The following is a 12,972-nucleotide window of genomic DNA, read 5'->3' as shown; positions in this document are numbered from 1 at the left end:
AGGGCCCCGCCCAGCTCTGTAGGCCCAGGGACAAACACCGCTCTCTCGCTCTCTCAGAGGAAGGCGGCCTCACTGGAGCCTCTCACAGGCCGACTGGTCCCAGAAAGAACCGCCCCAAACCAGTTCAGCGTCCTCGCCCCGCCCCCGCCCTCTCAGGTCCTTGCTCTGCCCCACCCCTCTCGGGCTCTGATCCCGCAAGCCCCGCCCCTGGCCCCTCACATCCTGCAGCAGGAGAGGCAGCAGCCCAGGCCCCATCTGCACTGACCGCTTCCTCCCATGGCGGCACCGTCCCAGGAGGCAGCAGTGGGCCGCCTGCCACGCCTGTCCACTCTCAACCAGGCCCCGGCCTACACTGAAAGCTCACTGCTGACTGGGAGCTGGCTCCGGAGGCCTGGCTTAGGCCTAACAAGGCCGAATCCCCTTCAGGAAGAGGAAAAACGAAGTACTAGGCCCCACTCCCCACACTTTCACAGCCACCACACACCCAGGCCCGGGCCTGCCTAGGCTAAAAAGCACACCTCTGACTGGGAGCTGGCTCCGGAGGTCTGGCTTAGGCCTACCATGGCCTTCCTCACACACACGCGGCATCCGGGTAGAGAAGGCCTCCTTCAGGTGCTTCCCCACAAAGAAACGCTGCCGGCACCTTACAGGACGGGCTAACAAGCAACAGACGCCCAGCCTTTGGCCAGCTCTGTAGGCCCCGGAACAAATGCCAGTCTCTCAGAGGAAGGCCAACGCACTGGAGCCTCTCACGAGCCGGCTGGTCCCAGGCAGAACTGCCCCAAACCAGTTCAGCGTCCTCGCTCTGCCCCACCCCTCTCAGGCTCTGACCCCGCAAGCCCCGCCCCCGACCCCTCACGTCCTCAAGGTGGAGGGGCAGCAGCCTAGGCCCCATCTGCACTGACCACTCCCTCCCATGGCAGCACCGTCCCAGGAGGCAGCAGCGGGCCGGCTGCCACGCCTGTCCACTCTCAACCAGGCCCCGGCCTACACTGAAAGCTCACTGCTGACTGGGAGCTGGCTCCGGAGGCCTGGCTTAGGCCTAACAAGGCCGAAGCCCCTTCAGGAAGAGGAAAAATGAAGTACTAGGCCCCACTCCCCACACTTTCACAGCCACCACACACCCAGGCCCGGGCCTGCCTAGGCTAAAAAGCGCACCTCTGACTGGGAGCTGGCTCCGGAGGTCTGGCTTAGGCCTACCATGGCCTTCCTCACACACACGCGGCATCCGGGTAGAGAAGGCCTCCTTCAGGCGCTTCCCCATAAGAAACGCTGCCGGCACCTGACAGGACCGGTGAACAGACAACAGCCTCAGGCCGAGAGGGCCCCGCCCAGCTCTGTAGGCCCAGGGACAAACGCCGCTCTCTCGCTCTCTCAGAGGAAGGCGGCCTCACTGGAGCCTCTCACAGGCCGACTGGTCCCAGAAAGAACCGCCCCGAACCAGTTCAGCGTCCTCGCCCCGCCCCCGTCCTCTCAGGTCCTTGCTCTGCCCCACCCCTCTCGGGCTCTGACCCCGCAAGCCCCGCCCCTGGCCCCTCACGTCCTCCAGGAGGAGGGGCAGCAGCCCAGGCCCCATCTGCACTGACCGCTTCCTCCCATGGCGGCACCGTCCCAGGAGGCAGCAGTGGGCCGCCTGCCACGCCTGTCCACTCTCAACCAGGCCCCGGCCTACACTGAAAGCTCACTGCTGACTGGGAGCTGGCTCCGGAGGCCTGGCTTAGGCCTAACAAGGCCGAAGCCCCTTCAGGAAGAGGAAAAACGAAGTACTAGGCCCCACTCCCCACACTTTCACAGCCACCACACACCCAGGCCCCAGGCCTGCCTAGGCTAAAAAGCGCACCTCTGACTGGGAGCTGACTCTGGAGGCCTGGCTTAGGCCTAACATGGCCTTCCTCACACACACGCGGCGTCTGGGTAGAGAAGGCCTCCTTCAGGGGCTTCCCCATGAAGAAATGCTGCGGGCACCTTGCAGGATGGGCTAACAGGCAATAGACGCCCAGCCTCGGGCCAAGAGGGCCACGCCCAGCTCTGTAGGCCCCGGAACAAATGCCGCTCAGAGGAAGGCAGCCGCACTGGAGCCTCTCACAGGCCGACTGGTCCCAGGCAGAACCGCCCCAAACCAGTTCAGTGTCCTCGCCCCGCCCCTGACCCCTCACATCCTCACTCTACCCCACCCCTCTCGGGCTCTGATCCCGCAAGCCCCGCCCCCGGCCCCTCACGTCCTCCAGGAGGAGGGGCAGCAGCCCAGGCCCCATCTGCACTGACCGCTCCCTCCCATGGCAGCACCGTCCCAGGAGGCAGCAGCGGGCCGGCTGCCACGCCTGTCCACTCTCAACCAGGCCCCGGCCTACACTGAAAGCTCACTGCTGACTGGGAGCTGGCTCCGGAGGCCTGGCTTAGGCCTAACAAGGCCGAAGCCCCTTCAGGAAGAGGAAAAACGAAGTACTAGGCCCCACTCCCCACACTTTCACAGCCACCACACACCCAGGCCCGGGCCTGCCTAGGCTAAAAAGCGCACCTCTGACTGGGAGCTGGCTCCGGAGGTCTGGCTTAGGCCTACCATGGCCTTCCTCACACACACGCGGCGTCCGGGTAGAGAAGGCCTCCTTCAGGCGCTTCCCCATAAGAAACGCTGCCGGCACCTTACACGACGGGCTAACAAGCAACAGACGCCCGGCCTCGGACCAGCTCTGTAAGCCCCGGAACAAATGCCAGTCTCTCAGAGGAAGGCAGCCGCACTGGAGCCTCTCACAGGCCCACTGGTCCCAGGCAGAACCGCCCCAAACCAGTTCAGAGTCCTCGCCCCGCCCCTGACCCCTCACATCCTCACTCCGCCCCTCCCCTCTCCGGCTCTGACCCCGCAAGGCCCGCCCCCAGACCATCACTTCCGAGCTCTCCCTCCAAGCCCCGCCCTAGACTGCTCAACTCCCTTCCTCATCCTGGCCCCACCCCCGGCGCTCAGCCCCCCACAAGCCCCGCCCTTCTCAAGGCTCAGCCCCACTCTGGCTCCAGCCCGCCTTTTTCTCTGGCTGTTCTTCCCACTGCCTCTGGTTGCTTTCCTCTCAGCTCCGCCTCTTCCTCTTCCCACCTGGAGAGGCAGGGCAAACAGAGCTGCAGCCTGTGAACCAGGACAGTTTCTGGGGGTGGTCTGCTTTGCTGGCCTTGGACAGGGCTTGGAGTCCGTGCTCTGGGTTGGACATGGGGGGACCCGCTGTCCGTTCTGGAGTGGTGGGGAGGAATCGGTTGCTCGCCCAGGGATGGGTGTGGAGGGACCCTGGAGGGCTCCAGATCCTGAGGCCGAGTGCCGCCGCTTACTTCTACCCAGGGAAGCATGGAGGCCCAGGTTGTGAGCACCTGGTAGGGAGAAATGGTTGTCCAGTGTCTGAAACCCCACAGCCCCTCCAGATGCCCTGGAGGCTCAATACCAGCAGAGGAAGACAAGCCCCGGTCATAGCCTCCCCTCCCAGCCCGGTTCTTCCCCCGAGGAGGTTCCCGCTTCACTGCCCGCCTGCCAACCTGCCTGCCTAGCAGAAGACCTGACTGTGCGGCACACATTGCTGCCACTAGAACTGGAGAGCCAATGGGACAGGCAGGCCCAGACCTTCTACGGACACTTACTAGGGACAGTTACTTTGGGCCTTGCATGGCATCTCTCGTGCATCCCAGATTATCAGTATGTTAGGGCGGGGTGTGGGGGGGGTGAGTGGAGAACACGCAGGAAACTAGACCAGAGAGTGAAGCAAGACAAGAAAAAACAGGCTGAATTGTTGATATTTCCAGTTTTCAGTTAGGAGTGGGGAAATAAACCTTTACAGAATCCAGTTGGTAAAGGATGCATTTAAATTAAAACATTCCATCTTCTGCCTCCATCAACCAATGTTTCCTTCAAAAATTTAAAACAGGGAGACACAGCAGCCACGTGTTCAGAGACAACAAGCGCTGTCTCACAGCTTCCATCCAAGATTAGTTTGTTTATTAGTTTATTTCATGTTCCCTCATAAACTGCAAACACGAGTGAAAAAGGGAGAGAAGACGAGCTTGCACTCTCCCTCTCTCCCTCTCTTCCTGTCTTCTTCCTTCCCTCAGTCCAACACAGTAAGAAGATCTTAAAGAACGATAGGCACGTTGGAAAACACAGAGAGACAAAGCACACACCCATGCATACACACGTTTAGACAATATGAAGCCAGAAGAGGGGCTGAGGCTCAAGTACTGCAGCACCATCTTAAGTGAAAAAGCTGAGGAACAGCACCCAATCCCTATATTCAAACTCTATTAACAGTGTGCGCACACCCACTCACACGCGCGCACACACACACACACACACACACACACAGAATTAATGTAAGGAAAATTATGGATGAGTGACCACCACACTATTCCACACATGGTGTTCACATGACACACTGACATTTCCCACATGAACAGCAGAGGACGCCCTCCAAGATGCACTGAGCTCATCTTCCCACCAGAGGGCTTGCTGGACCCCTGCTCACCACCTTCCTCCCCTCTGTGCTGTAGTGACCTCCGCTTCCCACCAGAGGGCACCCTACACCTCTGCTTACCACCCTCCACCCCTCTGTGGTGTAGTGACCTCCGCTTCCCACCAGAGGGCATGCTGGACCCCTGCTCACTACCCTCCCACCCTCCGTGGTGTAGTGAGCTCCGCTTCCCACCAGAGGGTGCGCTGGACCCTTGCTCACTACCCTCCCACCCTCCGTGGTGTAGTGAGCCCCGCTTCCCACCAGAGGGTGCGCTGGACCCCTGCTCACTACCCTCCCACCCTCCGTGGTGTAGTGAGCTTTGCGTCCCACCAGAGGGTGCGCTGGACCCCTGCTCACCACCCTCCTACCCTCCGTGGTGTAATGAGCTCCACTTCCCACCAGAGGGCGCGCTGGACCCCTACTCACCACCCTCCACCCCTCTGTGGTGTAGTGACCTCCACTTCCCACCAGAGGGCGCGCTGGACCCCTGCTCATCACCCTCCTCCCCTCCGTGGTGTAGTGAGCTCCGCTTCCCACCAGAGGGCACACTGGACTCCTGCTCACCACCCTCCACCTTTCCCTGGTTCAATGAGCTGTGCCTTCCACCTGAGGGTGCTCTAGGTGAATGCTCACCACCCTCCTCCCCTCCGTGGAGCATTGAATTCCCCTTCCCCCCAGAGGGTGCTCGGGGTGAATGCTCATTTTCCTCCTCCCCTCCGTGGTGCTGTGAGCTCCACTTCTCACCAGAGGGCGCTCTGGGTGAATGCTCACCACTCTCCTTCTCCCCACCATGATACAGTGAGCTCCACTAGCCATCAGATGGCGCTCTGGGTCAATGCTCACCACCCTCCTCCCCTCCGTGGTGCAGTGATCACCATGTGCCACCAGAGGGTGCTCTGGGTGAATGCTCACTGCCATCCTCCCCTCCGTGGTGCACTGAGCTAGGCTTCACACCAGAGGGCTCCCTGGGCCCGTGCTCACCACCCTCCACCCTTATGTGATGCAGTGAGCTCTGCCTCCCACCAGAGGGCGCTCTGGGTGAATGCTCACCACTCTCCTCCCCTCTGTGGTGCAGTGAGTTCGGCTGGACACCAGAGGGCGCTCTGCATGAATACTCACGGCCTTCACACCCCCCCGTGGTGCAATGAGCTCCGCTTTCCAACAGAGGGCGTTCTGGGTGAATGCTCACCACCCTGCTTACCTCCATGGTGCAATGAGCTCCGCTTGCACTCAGAGGGCACTCTGGGTGAACGTTCACCACCCTCCTCTCCTCCGTGATTCAGTGAGCTCTGCTTGCCCCTAGAGGGTGCTCTGGGTGAATGCTCAACACCCTGTCCCCCTCCATGGTGTAGTGATCTCCGCTTGCCATCCGAGGGCTCTCTGGGTGAATACTCACCACCCTACACCCCTCCGTGGTGCAGTGAGCGCCACTTCTGAGCAGAGGGTGCTCTGGGTGAATGCTCACCGCCTTCCCCACCTTCCCGGTGTGCAGTGAGCTCTGCTTCCGAAGAGGGCGCTCTGGGTGAATGCTAACCGCCTTTCACCCCTCCATAGACCTGTGAGCTCGACTTGCCACCAGAGGGCGATCTGCGTGAAGGGTCACTGCCTCTCCCCCCTCCCCCCCCGCGTGGTGCAATGAGCTCCACTACACACCAGAGGGCACTCTGGGTGAATGCTCACCACCTTCCACCCCTCTGTGGTGCAGTGAGCTCCGCTTGTCATCAAAGGGCGCTCTGCATGAAGGGTCATTGCCTTCCCCCTCCCCCGTGGTGCAGTGAGCTCCACTTGCCACCAGAGGGCGCTCTGGGTGAATGAGCACTGCCTTCCCCGCCTTCCCGTTGTGCAGTGAGCTCTTCTTGCCACTAGAGGGTGCTCTGGGTGAATGCTCACCACTCTCCTCCCCTCCATGGTGCAGTGAGCTCCGTTTGCCACCAGAGGATGCTCTGTGTGAAGGGTCACTGCCTTCCCCCTCCCCATGTGGTGCAATGATCTCCATTACCCACCAGAGGGCGCTCTGGGTGAATGCTCACAAATCTCCTCCCCTCCGTGGTGCAGTGAGGTCCACTTACCACCAGAGGGCGTGCTGCGCCCGTGCTCGCCTCTGTGAATTGACTCTCACCCTAACCTAGGTTTGTGGATTTCTGTGACCTTCTCAGCTGTGTCTTTGAATGTATTTTCTGAGTATATGGACTCCTAACCCCTAGACCTCTCTACAGCCTCAAGATTTCTACTAAAGTAGGAATCCCAGCTTTTTGCCAATTTCTTTTTTTTTCCCCCAGTCCTGGCTTAAAACTCAGGGCTTGAGTACTTGGACTTTCTCAAGGCTAGAGCTCTACCACTTGAGCCTAAGCACCATTCTGGGTTTTTTCTATGTATGTGGTACTGAGGAATCGAACCCAAGTCTTTGTGCATGCTAGGCAAGCACTGTACCAGTAGGCCAAACTCCCGGCCCTTCTTTCCAATTTCTATAACAAAAATCATTTGCATCTTATGTGTTTTCATTACCCCCAGATTAAGCTGTACATAGACTCTTTTTGAGAGAAACAACTTTATTTGCGTATGGTGCCTATTTCACTAATGAGATGGTTTGAATAAGATATGTCCTCCACGGCTCCTGTGAGGAATGCTTACTCTCCAGATGGCGGTGGTATTTTCAAGGGTTTTGGAGACCCCAGAATGGGGGCCTAGCTAAAAGAAACTGTTCACTTGGGTCACACCACTAGGCCTTGCACTTAGGCTTAGGTGCTGTCCTATAGCTTTTTCACTCAAGCCTCACCCACTACCACTTCAACTCCACTTCCTGCTTTTTGTTTCTGTTGTCTCATGGATTTTTCTACGCTATCTGGCTTTGAATTATCTCAGCTTCCCGAGTACCTAGGATTACAAGCATGAGTCAGATGCCCTGCACAAGCCTCACCGCTCACAAGATTATGCCCACAACACTGCTATACAAGGGACCAGGCTCCTGTCACATGACCTTGAGAGACAACCCTCCTTCAAATGACATCAGCAATCACTCGTGGTTATAACTTAAGATTTAAATTATGATGTAATTGTTTAAATTATTTTTTCCTTTATTGTAGAATCTCCTAGAACACTTAGCAGATCCCAGGACAGAAAAGGAAAGGAATATGTCAGTCTCTGAAAGTCTGCAGTATTTCCATTAGCCTGCACTCTTCGTATAAACCAGAAGATATGCAGTTTCCCGCCTAAAAACAGAGATTTATGAGCATAGTAAAATTAAACATCTGCAGCGAAAGGACAGCAAGACCGAGGGTCAGCAAGCTTCCAGGCTAGCAGAGCAAGTCTTCATCCAATCACCTACCACCCATCTCATCAAGGAGAAAACAGTGATTTGGAACAGTCACTTCTACGCTCTTGTGCGTTGGTAAATCTTCATCTACCTATCACCTACCATCCATCTCATCAAGGAGAGAACAGTGACCTGGAATAGTCACTTCTACGCTCTTGTTAGTTAGCACAAATCACAGCCAGCCTGATTCTAGATGGCTCACACCTGAGGATCAGAGTTTGAAGCCAGCCTGGACAGAAAAATCTATGAGACTCTAATCTGCAATAAACTACTCAGAAAAAAGCCAGAAGTAGCACTGTGATTCAAGTGGTAGAGCTCTAGTCTTGAATACAAAGAAGCTCAAGGATAGCACCCAGGCCCTGAGTTCAAGACCCATGACCAGCAAATTAAATAAATAAGATAAAAATAAGGGGCCTGGAGTGTGGCTTAGTGGCAGAGTGCTTCCCTAGCATGCATAAAGCCCTGGGTTCCATTCCTCAGTACCACATAAACAGAAAAGGCTGGAAGTGGCACTGTGGCTCAAGTGGTAGAGCCCTAGCCTTGAGAAAGTGCAAGGACAGTGCCCAGGCCCTAAGTTCAAGCCCCTAAACTGGAAAAAATAAACACATAAATATATAAATAAAATAATAAATCAGGGACAGGCAAATTATGAGAGTTGGAGTATAAGCCAACTCCAACCCTGTTTTTGGAAAACAACTTTTTTTGGAACACAGCCAATTATATTCATTTACACATTCATGTACTGTATATGGAATCCGATGTGTTACAGGCCAAAGCAAGTAACAGCTACAAAAACTGTGCCCCACAAACTCTGAAGTTCTTTCTCTCTAGCCATGGTCATGTAGAGTGTGCTAACCCCTGTTCTAAATCACAGAGGAGTCAATAAGCCAAAATTGGCTAAGAACAGATACCTAAGAGAAATACTCAGGATAAATGAAAAACAGGAAAAGTAGGTTAGAGGAGAGCATCAAACATAAACACCACCTAATCCATTAATTTTGAATTAATCAAGCCTCTTTGTGTGGCTCAGTATGCCCTCCAGTACCACCTCCAGTTCCACTATGGGCACACATAAAACCTCTCTGCCTTAACTTTCTTCAGCTTTTCTCTCTAAGTTTCACCTCTGTAGCCATTAAAAATATGTCTTGATGCTTAGTGAGTGTATGCTGCTATGCCAGACTGGGAAAGATGAGAAGAGTGGTCCTGTCCCCTGGTCTTCTAGGCACCATGGCTCATACTTGTAATCCTAGTTATTCAGGAAGCTTAGATCTAAGGATTTATGATCAAAGCCAGCAGAGCAGGAAAGTCTTTGATGCCCTCATCTCCAATTACCCACCCAAAAGCAGGACATGTGGTAGAGAGCTAGCATGAGCAAAAAAGCTCAGGGACAATGCCCAGGACTGGACTTCAAACCTCAGAACCAGCACCAAAAATTAAAAAAAAAAGAGTACATGGTCTAATGGGGGGGGAGTCATATAATTAAAAAAAATTTTTTGGAAATAATAAAGGAGGCATGCTCAAGAAGCAATGGAAGCAAAAAATAAGATTTCCTACCAATCTGCTTGAGTGCATCAGTAAAGGCTTTGCACAGTAGAGAAGGCCATGATTATAAAAAGCACAAGGAGGTGTTTGCTCAGAGGTTAAATCAGGACAAGGTAATAGAGGCCAGAAACCACGTGTGTATAGTTACAGAGGATACTTCTACCTGAGCACTACTGAAGCCTTCATTCTCAGAGAAGTATGGTGTAATGGGATGAGTGTTGAAAGATGGACAGAATGGTTTAGTAACTAGGGAATGCTCAGAAGAAAGGCAATAATTCGTCCATGCAACTTTCATAAAGCTCTGAGAACCCAACGCACCCTGTCACGCATGTGCTTCTCTTACCAGCGGTAGTAATTACTTCCGTACGTGCACTGGATGTCTTCCCAGGACACCTAGAAGAACACACACAGATGACAGCAGCAGCTAGTTGGTAGCTAGGAAGTATTCAGGGAATACAGGGCTCTGTAATCTGCCCACTGTGATGACAGCTGGTGACACGATGCCCTGTATAACAATGCCCTCTGTAATGTGCTCACTCATCTTTAAACTTTTACACTTATGCCCCCAGAGTTTTATCTTGCATCTTTCTAATTTCTGGTTTCATACGTTTCCTATAGAGCATAAAACATCAAGGCACTGGACCCACAGGGCCAGAAACCTAAACACTGAAGCAAGCAGACTCTTAGAAAGCAATAAACCACCTGGGCACTGATGGCTCAGGCCTGTAATCCTAGCTACTCAGGAGGCTGTGGTTCAGAGCCAACCCAAGCAGGAAAGTCAGTGGGACTCCAACACACTACTCAGAAGAAGCTGGAAATGGCACTGTGGCTCAAGTGCTACACTCTAACCTTGAACACAAAGAGGTTTAGGGGTAGTACCTAGGCCCTGAGTTCAAGGTCCGGGACTAGAAAAAAAGCAATAAATCTAGACAGAGGAACAGCTTTGAACCACACAACTCCCCAGCTACTACACACAAAATAGAAGGCCATACTGTGTCTTCAACTCTGCTGAGGATTTACTAGCGATGGCTAATTCAGAACAAGAGAACATGTGGATGATAAGCCTCACCCAGCCAACACTGGAGTCGTTGAAGCAGAACCATTTTCCACCCAATGCATTCCATATATAAGCACAGTAGTGACCGAAGTCGGCCATCCCGACATGGGCGATCACAGCAAAGAGTTCATCCTGCCCTTCAGGCAGGAAGAAGACAAGGCTCTCAGTGATTTATCCCGCCTTCCCCAGCCCTAGTCTTGAAGGAAGCATGTTTTGCCATGCATTTGTTACTGCTCTGTGCTAGGCACTGGTACTTCAAAGGTACTAGAGAAAAGTCCTTGACCTGGAGAATCTCATAGCTACTTAAAAGGAAACATTATAAACCAGAACTATAATGGCTTGCTTTATATTGGATACATGCATACAGTAAGTAGGGATTGGTCAATCTTTGTCCCCTGAGGAACGTGGAAACCCCCCAAGAAAAGACCTATTTTAACTCCCAAGAAAAGGGTGGATAAAAAGGGAATTTGTTTTGTTTTGGTTTTGGTTTGGTTTGGTTTGAGGAAGGGTTTAGGGAGGGAATTTTGGAGCCTTTGTTTCATTTTGGTCTCTTCTTTTTTTTTTTTTTTGCCAGTCCTGGGGTTTGAACTCAGGGCCTGAGCAGTGTCCTTGGGTTTTCTCAAGGCTAGAGCTCTACCGCTTGAGCCACAGCATCACTTCAGCCTTTTCTCTGGAGGTGGAACTAAGGAATCAAACCAGGGTCATTGTGCATGATGGGCCAGCACTCTCCACACCACACTTCTGGCCACTTTTTTTCTGCTCTTGTGAGACAAGGTCTTACCATGTAACCCTAGCTGCTTTGAACCAATGATCCTCTGGCCACTATAGGCAGTGCCACTATGCTTGATAAAATAAATAAACAAATACTCTGCCTGAAATACACCTTCGCTCCTGTGACTCACAACAACCTGAGGACCACCTGTCTTCCTTGGTACTCCCCTGGCCTGCAAACAGCGTACATTCTCAGATGAGCGCAGTGCTCAGAGGAGGCAGACCTCACTGCATGAGACGCTGCCCTTCCTCAGCCAGTGTGCACCCAGCACAGCTGCTCACCTCACCCCACAGTGGAAGCCAGCAAGAGACCCAGTCACTGGCCTTGGCTGGTAAGAACCTGGACCTGGAGAATTCTTGAGTAGGTGCCATCTAACAGCTGAGGGGTTAGAGCAGCTGAGCACTGCAGATCTCAGACAAAAGCCATGAGTGTCCCAGGGCTGCACACAGGCCCTTGAAACCCTAGGAGTAGGCGTCTGTCGTAGAGAGCTGGTCTAAAACTGGAGAGAAAAACGCACCTACCACCCACCCACCACCACCTGTCCCCGTACTGTCCCTGCCCTTCTGCTCTCAGTGAAACTACATGGGAAGCCCAGGGATCCTGGCACCAGCCCCACCTGGACCCCACCCCACCACACATCATGAAGAGTACTGAAGGTGTCTGGGAAGCTTTGGCCAGGAAACCCACAGTGGAAGCATTTGAATCTGAGGTGTGAGTACATCACACAGGCCCTTGAAACCTTAGGAGCAGGCGTCTGTCGTAGAGAGATGGTCTAAAACCGGAGAGAAAACCCCACCCGCCACCCACCCACCACCACCACCTGGCTCTGCACTCTCCCTGCCCTCCTGCTCTTGGTGAAGCTACATGGGAAGCCCAGGGATCCTGGCACCAGCCCCACCTGGACCCCACCCCACCATGCATCATGAAGAGTACTGAAGGTGTCTGGGAGGCCTTGGCTAGGAAACCCACAGTGGAAGTATTTGAATCTGGGGTGTGAGTACCTGGTTTCCACGTGTCTTCATCCCACAGTTATCACAGAACCACTTGCTTCTGCTGGCTAAGTCCCTAGGGTGGAAAAAGCAGCGCAGGATGTCTTCCTGCCCGGTGGAGGGGAACAGGCAATGTTAGCAGACCCCTTCCATCAAGAAAGCAGCCCGCCCCCAAGGGTGAGGGTTCAAGCTTTGCTTCCACTTTCCCCCGCAGTCTTCTAAATGGCCCCTACCTCTACTGCTACATGTGCCAGGATCTTCCATGAATAGGAGGGGGAAAAAACGGGAGAGGCCCTTGTTAGTAGAACAGTATAAGAAAAGTAGAAATAGTAGAGAGAACGTTTTCTGATCAATGAAATTGACCCTCTAGAGCTATGCAAGTGAAACAGAATTATTTTTGATATCAAGGGAAAATGACACAAACAACAGGGCACTGCCAAAGTGGAGTGTGTGGATTCACCAGGTCTCACCAGCGTTTTCAGAGGTTTTGAGTCCATGTCACACAGAGGAAGAGGGAGGGTCAGCACACAGCTGGTCCTACTGCTCTCTCCCGTACAGGTGAGGCAAACCAAGGAAACCTTGACCTGCATCGTGTACAGAGCCTGCAGCTTCTCCACTTGTAAGAAGGAGCCAAGGACAGGTTAGGCTGTTGTCCAGAGTGGACCTGTTAGACTGCCTGGCCCCTCACGCTGGTTGCCCTGCACACAAGGGTGCAGTGGGTGGGGGGAAGAACACCGGGTTTCTGAGGAACCCTCGCTGCACGTGGCATAAACAATGGTGAGAGACTTCTACGGGTCCTCTGACTGCTCCAGCTT

At 53.9% G+C, this 12,972-nt stretch overlaps 1 long non-coding RNA gene across 1 annotated transcript; it reads right to left on the bottom strand.

Moving 5' to 3' along the window:
* Window positions 1–7,058: 7,058 nt before the first annotated feature.
* On the bottom strand, window positions 7,059–12,742 carry LOC150047530 (uncharacterized). The gene is made up of 3 exons (XR_016539413.1): window positions 12,628–12,742; window positions 12,170–12,233; window positions 7,059–7,693 (listed from the first exon to the last, which is right to left on the bottom strand). It is a non-coding gene; the product is annotated as an uncharacterized LOC150047530 (long non-coding RNA).
* Window positions 12,743–12,972: the final 230 nt, after the last annotated feature.

Source organism: Megascapheus bottae, chromosome 23 (assembly GCF_031878675.1).
Source record: "Megascapheus bottae isolate mThoBot1 chromosome 23, mThoBot2.hap1, whole genome shotgun sequence".
NCBI lineage: Eukaryota > Metazoa > Chordata > Mammalia > Rodentia > Geomyidae > Megascapheus > Megascapheus bottae.
The sequence above is the reverse complement of the archived record's forward strand: the minus strand, read 5'-3'. Positions and strand labels throughout refer to the sequence as shown.